Raw genomic sequence first — 6,878 nt, 5'->3', positions numbered from 1 at the left:
CATGCAGGACAAAAGAGAAAGTCCAGAGACCTTATCCACAAAACAGGGGGTTGTTGTTACCTGCTGCACAGTTTGGCCCTTGGTCACGTATTCATTCCCCACCTTGACTCGTGGGTAGCAGAGAGCCTTGAGCAGGTCTGCTGAGTTCAGACCCATCAGGTAGGCAGCCTTGTCAGCAACTAAACATCAAAACAATCAGTTGTTAAGGGACCAGTAGATAACACTGTTCCTTTAAAAAAAATAGTAAAGGGCAATTTCAGTAAAAATCAAAATAGTAGTAAAGATAAAAAAGGGATGCGTGTCACCGGCAGCACTGGGAGACATTGGGAGACATCGGACCTTACAATCTGCATTATTCAAAATAATCTGATCTGAGTTCCTCCAGAGAAGCCCTCTGGCTAGGACCCATTGCTATTCTACAGTATTGGCACTGGGGAAGTGCACAGGCTGAGTCAATCATTCTGACCCTCACATGCTGCCTTCAAATCAGTGAGTGTTCACTGTCTCCCATGCTCTGGGATGGGTTATGCTGATACCTTCGGTGCCATCAGGCTCTGCCTGCTCCTCTCGTTGCTTCTGCTTGAACTACAAGGAGCTTTAGTCTGAGACTGAGCATTGGTATTGTGGTTCTTCAAGGAAACGCACAGTTAATCTAATAGAGCTTATGAATGGCTTTTTGCATTAAAACAAACAAAAGAACATTCCATAGAGTGGTTTGTTTTCTGGTAGGATGTATTGAAGGAACTCTGTCCCTATCCCTTTCTAGACAAATTATATCAAGATCTGAGCAGTCAGATTAATACACCTGCCCAGTTTTGTGTCTAAAACTCAGAGATTCATTTTTTTTGGAAGGCCAGCAAAATTTCCATCCAGCAATTGCTATCCTGTATGTCGCATCTTTCCTTTTTTCTACATTACATCAATTTCCACAAAATTTTGTCTTCAGCCCATATGACAGACATTAAGAATATGTGTGTATATATATTTATAGATATCTAATTATATAGATATCAAAACATCCCCCTTGATATGCTGTATTATACTTCTAAAGATGTATTTTTAAATAGATAGTCCACTTTAATTGGCAAAAATACGTGGAAAATAGTAGTTTAATGAATACAGTCATCTGACTTTGACACTTCAGAAGTGAGAGCATGTTCTGACATCCTTGCTCCCATATAAACTACCACCTCTCTAATGAAAAACTCACAAAGCGTGAGGAGTTGTCGTTCCTCACGGTCTTGGCGTTTCCAAAGGCCTCCAGCAGTGGGTTGGCGCTGATGATTTGATCCTCAAGCGTTCCCTGCAGGGACATCATTATTCAGTGACTGTGTTTGGTTGGCAGGGCAATGACAGGCCAAGCATTCAGTCTGGCCTTCCTGACTCACCTGCATTTTGCCTGATCCTTGCTCTTCCTTCTTCTTGTCTCCACTGGCTGCAATTGTTGCAAAGTACTGGATGACACGCTTGGTGTTCACAGTCTTCCCGGCCCCGGATTCTCCGCTGCCAAAGCCAAGAGAGAAGCAGAGGGTGCGTGGTCAGGCAGGAGGGGCCCTGGCACCGGGCAGCCCCGCAGGGACCCGCACAGGGGGGTACCTACGTGATCAGGATGGACTGGTTCTCACGATCTGTGAACAAGGCAGAAACAAGTAGATTTTGTAAATGAGGAACTCAAAAATACTGAAAATAATATAAGTCATGACAAGAAAAACACCTGCATTTTTTTTCATTGTTTACTCTTACGTCTTTTTTTCCATTTCAATTCCTTGCAAAGCAATTTGTACTTGCAGTCTTTCTTGAAACATATTCACAAATGTTCCTCCAAATGTTATAGGGAAGGCCCATGACATTTTTAAAGATCTCTTCCAGCACAAAACATTCTGCTATTCTATAATGCTTTGCCATGGACATTGAAAACCCCTGAAGACCCATATGCTGCTTCTCTGTTCCAGTCTATAGTCTTTTCCTTCTCTTGCATACAGTAATTTGTTTTAATTTTCAGCTATACAGACTGCTTTTAAAACCGCAGAGAAAAAAGAGAGTTAAGACCCATGACAAAGGAATCCTGATCGTGGGTAACACTTTGGAACTCAACAGCACAGAGAAAGAAAGGAATGAAAAAGGCTGAAGCAAAACTAGCCACAATACATAATCCTATTTCATTTTTCATGAGAGGGTTTTGTCAAGACAAAGTAGAACAGTTGTGATCTGATGCCTATGAAGAGAGCTACTCACCAGTCAGCATGAACTGATAGGCATTGTCAGAGATGGAGAAGATGTGTGGAGGGGCCTCCTGGCGCTTCTTGCCTCGGTAGGCCAACACCACCTCGGGGTTGTACACCGGCAGCCACTTGTAGGGGTTGACAGTGACGCAGAAGAGACCCGAGTAGGTCTGCAAGGAAGGCACACAGCACGTTGGCTTCCCCTGGGAGGCTGCCCCGGCGCCCCCTGGGGCTGCCCAGAGGAAGCTGCTGCTGCCACTTACGTAGATCATCCAGGCTGCATAACGCTCTTTGAGGTTGTACAGCACAGCGGGTTCGTGCAGGTGGGTCATCATGGCCATGTCCTCGATTTTGTCATACTTCGGAGGGTTCATGGAGAAGATTTGATCTTCTTTCACTGTCAGGGTCTGTCAGAGGGCAGGAAGGTACATGCATGTCAGTTAAGAGCCAAAGTGAGAACGAGCTGCTGTTCATGAATTTTGTATTTTACGCACCTCTCCCCCTTCAGTCTTGACCGTGACTTTGCCTGATTCCCTGCTTGTGATAGTGCTCTTCACATAGGACTCCTTTGCATGTACCACAAAGACAGATGTCTTGGCATCGAAAGGTTTGTTCTGGGCCTCAATTCTCTCCGTCTCTGACTTTCGGAGGTAAGGAGCCGCCTCCCCGAAGATGGCCATCTCAGCGTCCGTAGACATGGCTGCAGTTTACCGCGTGCAGCAAGGCACGGCACTGAAATGGAGAGGCAGTTCTGAGTAAAGGGGGAAATTTCTTTTTTAGGGGCTACCTTAGGCTTTGCAGTGTTCTGCTGTGCCTGTTATTACAGTCTTTCTTTCTCCTTTCCCTGCTTTTTACCCTAGACGTCTTTTAGTTTACCTTAATCTTAAAGAAGATGGGTGTGTTTGATTGAGGTCAAGATTTTTTCCCTTTTTCCAGTTTACAGTTTCAGTTCATTAGATCTCCTTGTGTTTTAGAAGGCTATGCAGAAAATTAGACTCATTGGAAGTTTCAGTGGCAATCAAATATGCAGCAGAAATTCCAAAAATACCAGAAATACTCTTCTGCAAATGCAGAAGATACCAAGAGAAGTCATCTTATCAAAATTATGAAAACCCACTTATATTCTTTCTCTCTCTCTCTTTTCAGCCCATGTAATTTGTGCCAATTATAGCAATGTAGTATCATTAGGGAACAGATGTGGGGTAAGCAGGAAGCCGAGGTCTGAGTTGCCTATGCAAACCTTTTTCCTCTGTAGAGAAATCAGAGTTTTGTCTTCTCCAATTGTTCTGCCTTTTCCTGTTCAAGCTCACCCTTTAATATTGACTTGTATAGAAAAATGAAAGCTTCTCAATAAAAAGCATTTGGAGGGATTTGACAAAATCTTAACTATACACGTGCTCTTCATTCACCTTTTCTTTCCTGGGTTTCTGTTTACAGTCAATCTCCTTTTAAGGATTCTGTGTGTAAGTGATCAATTATTTCCCAGCAGGCTCCAAACAAATGCATCCAGCACAGTTATAAAAGGAAATTTGCTCTTTTAGACAGCACAGCTCAGGTAGGATTGCACTGCTTTAGGGTGCACTGATGTAAAGGATTATGGGAAGTGGCCTTAGAAATCATTAAAAATGCAAACCTGGAGTCTGTTCCTATGGAGTAAGTAAATCAGTCTTACCTCTTGTATCACCAGTTGACTCTAAGCCTGGAAGCTGGTCAATACTGAAAAAGAGAAGTGACAACTTCTTTCTTATCTTTGCACAGACTCCCAAGAATAAGCCACAGGGCAAAAACATGCCAGTGACTTCAACAGAGAAGGAACATGCCTATTGAGACAGACAGTGCTTGGAGGAAAGCAGTTCCACAGGCAGCAGGAAGGCTGTGGGGTTCTGCCAGCACCCAACTGTCCCTATTCTTACCTTTAATCCTTCCACAGAGGCAGAACAGGCTTGTCCTACCAGCACTTTTATAGGTTCTGGTTTGCACATTCAATTCCCTCCTCCTCTTTCTTAGGTCAAAAAATTTTTGGCAAAGCATTGTTTGGCAAGCTTGACTGAGTGCTTGTGGATATATTTAGAAATATTTGAGGTCTTCCTAGCTATGTGAATAAATCTCCTATAAATATTATGACTAGGAATCTAGGAAGGAGGAAGTGCAGCCCAGCAAATAGAGCACGACACTGGATCTTGGAATTGTTGGCTCCTCTTCTCCTGTTAATTGCTGTTTGACATATAAGATTTGTGTGTCTCAGGACTCAGCAGTAGTTAGAAGGATTACTATTTCAAAAGCTTTGGGGGGAACCTATTCTAAAATATTCTGGAAATAAAGAATAGGAATAATCTAATATAGTCTAATTCCAAGACTGGATGACCATGTCATGCTTGTGTTAATGAACCTATTTACAACTCCTTAGCTCTTTGGTGTGTACTTTCAAAATATCAGATAAGAGAGATTATTCCCCTTGATTCATACATTTAATTACATCTTTTGCCTTCTTCTGAAGTATTACTGAGTGGCTGCGACCTGAAATTCAATTTTAAAGGTATTATTTTGCCATTCTCCATATCTGGCTGTGCTGGTTTGCTCTGATGTATGTCCAGCAGAAATTGCAGTGAGATCACACTAACAAGAATTCCTAAGGATGCATTTTATATCTTTCATCTTTTAGGTTTATTGGCAGTTTTAACTCACCAACCTCCTGCTATTTTAGAAACCTTGGACAGTGGCTGTGGTTACCAAATGCAAGAATTGGATTAAGATCCCAAGCTGTCCTCCAGCCTTCCCAAGCACAAACACAAATGCCACTGAAATACAGAGAATTCCTGGGAGACTTTACATTTCCTTTGCAAAGAATTAGGAAGGATCTGCTGCTCAAAGTTTTTCCATGGAGCTGGGATGTGGTGTTTCTCTATCATATTCTGAAGACTCACGTTTTCTATCAAATATCAGGAAACTGAAGCAATGTGAGAAAGATGACCAGTCTTCTCAACTCACTTCTTTAAAGAACATTTGTGTGCTTATAACACTGCATGTATGACTGAAACATCTGAGATCATGTATTATTTTAAGAGATTGCCGATGTCTTTCTGAAAAATATATGTGGAGATCATTTCTGTTTGAAAATTAATATTGTGTGTTTGTAGAACTGTCACTGAAGAAAACATCATCCTCCAGCATACAAAAAAGGGTAAAGGGAGAGAAAGAAAGGAGAGACTTTCCCCTTCTTCTCCTTCTTCTTCTTCTTCTTCTTCTTCTTCTTCTTCTTCTTCTTCTTCTTCTTCTTCTTCTTCTTCTAATGCATTACATAGTGCATTAACAAAGACTAGACTTGACTGTTCTTTATGTGTCACATGAAATTAAGATGAATGTGCAGTTTTTTGATAGACTTGTCTCTTACTGCTGACTCCTGAGTTGTGGGGGAACTTAAAGCTTTCCAGCTGAGAGCCATGCAGCCATAGGAAAGCTCCCATCCAATATCTCCTTTTACAGTTATTACTGTGTTTAGGTGTCTAGTTGCAGCTGCAAAATGATTCATCATAATTCAATTTCCCTTCTGGGTTCTCTGCACATGTCAATTAAAGAGGATGACATGGATTCCAGTGCACTGGTTCAAAGGTCACATTTGTAGTATATCATCCTCTCTGTCAGTTTGATATCTTGCATTTTGTTTCACCTCCTAGAGTCATGGGAATCATCTGGGAAGGCAACAGATTCAAGAAGGAATGACAGATGACTTGTTTTTCTGTTTCTTCCTAGCCTAGAAGCCTGAGATTAAAAGACTACTGATTTTCATCTCCTTGTTCAGGAAATAGCACTTCATCTATATTTTTTCCTGCAATGAGTACAACATCAGGCCCAAAGCCATTCTAGGGCTCCGATTTCTAGTAGATTGTCTTGCCTCTTCATGTTCTGTGTTTTTCTGAATATTTTTCCATCTTGGTGACATCTCATGAGCCCATTATATTTCAGACTTTTTACAGATTTTTTTTAACTAGGATGAAATAGTGTCAACTTGTGCTTCAGCTATTTTCTGCTGTTTTCAAATTTTGGAAAGGATTGCATAAAGTTTTTTCACTTGTGGATGTAAAAAAGATTCATAAATAAAGAGAAGTGAGGGTTCTTCTTCTGTGATTGTAGAGATAGACTTCATGCTACTGGAAAAGTTATTGACCACAGTCTTCAACTCATCTTTCTCCTTTGACAGCTTCTGCTTGATGCTGTGCAGGTTTTTACTCACCAAATTCATCTGTCCACAGTAGTTAGTTTGTGAAACAAAACTTAAAACAACATGTTTTCCCCAAGACTTCTGAGACTCCACTTCTTCATTCCTGATTCCAAGCAGTCCAGTTAGGTAGGGAATGGGAACTAGAAGTGATTCCATAACAGTTTCTCTCTGCTTCTTCTTCCTCTTTGTACTTCTCCCTTACTCCAACATGGGCTCTCCATGGGCTGCAATTCCTCCAGGAAATTTCCACCTCCTCCAATGCTGAGTCCTTGAGCTGCATGCGGGAATTTTGTCTGCAGTGGTCCTCTCCACAGGCTGCAAGGAAGTCTCTGCCCCAGTGCCTGGAGCACCTTCTCCTGACCCTTCTTATTTGACAAGATGGAACACAGGATCAAAAGAAACAAAACACTCACTAAGGTCAAACTCATCAATAGATA

At 41.7% G+C, this 6,878-nt stretch overlaps 1 pseudogene across 1 annotated transcript in view; it reads right to left on the bottom strand.

Moving 5' to 3' along the window:
• LOC102039213 overlaps positions 1 to 2,920 on the bottom strand; it is a 14,372-nt pseudogene extending 11,452 nt beyond the window's left edge. The window contains exons 1-8 of the transcript XR_004082669.1: positions 2,717 to 2,920; positions 2,486 to 2,629; positions 2,236 to 2,392; positions 1,601 to 1,628; positions 1,389 to 1,503; positions 1,191 to 1,303; positions 537 to 595; positions 61 to 179 (exon numbers count right to left, since the gene is read on the bottom strand). The product of XR_004082669.1 is annotated as a myosin-1B-like (transcript). The remainder of the gene's footprint in view (positions 1 to 60; positions 180 to 536; positions 596 to 1,190; positions 1,304 to 1,388; positions 1,504 to 1,600; positions 1,629 to 2,235; positions 2,393 to 2,485; positions 2,630 to 2,716) is intronic.
• Positions 2,921 to 6,878: the final 3,958 nt, after the last annotated feature.

The sequence above is a fragment of the Geospiza fortis genome, unplaced genomic scaffold, assembly GCF_000277835.1.
Source record: "Geospiza fortis unplaced genomic scaffold, GeoFor_1.0 scaffold534, whole genome shotgun sequence".
NCBI lineage: Eukaryota > Metazoa > Chordata > Aves > Passeriformes > Thraupidae > Geospiza > Geospiza fortis.
This window is presented reverse-complemented; position numbering and strand designations above follow the sequence as displayed.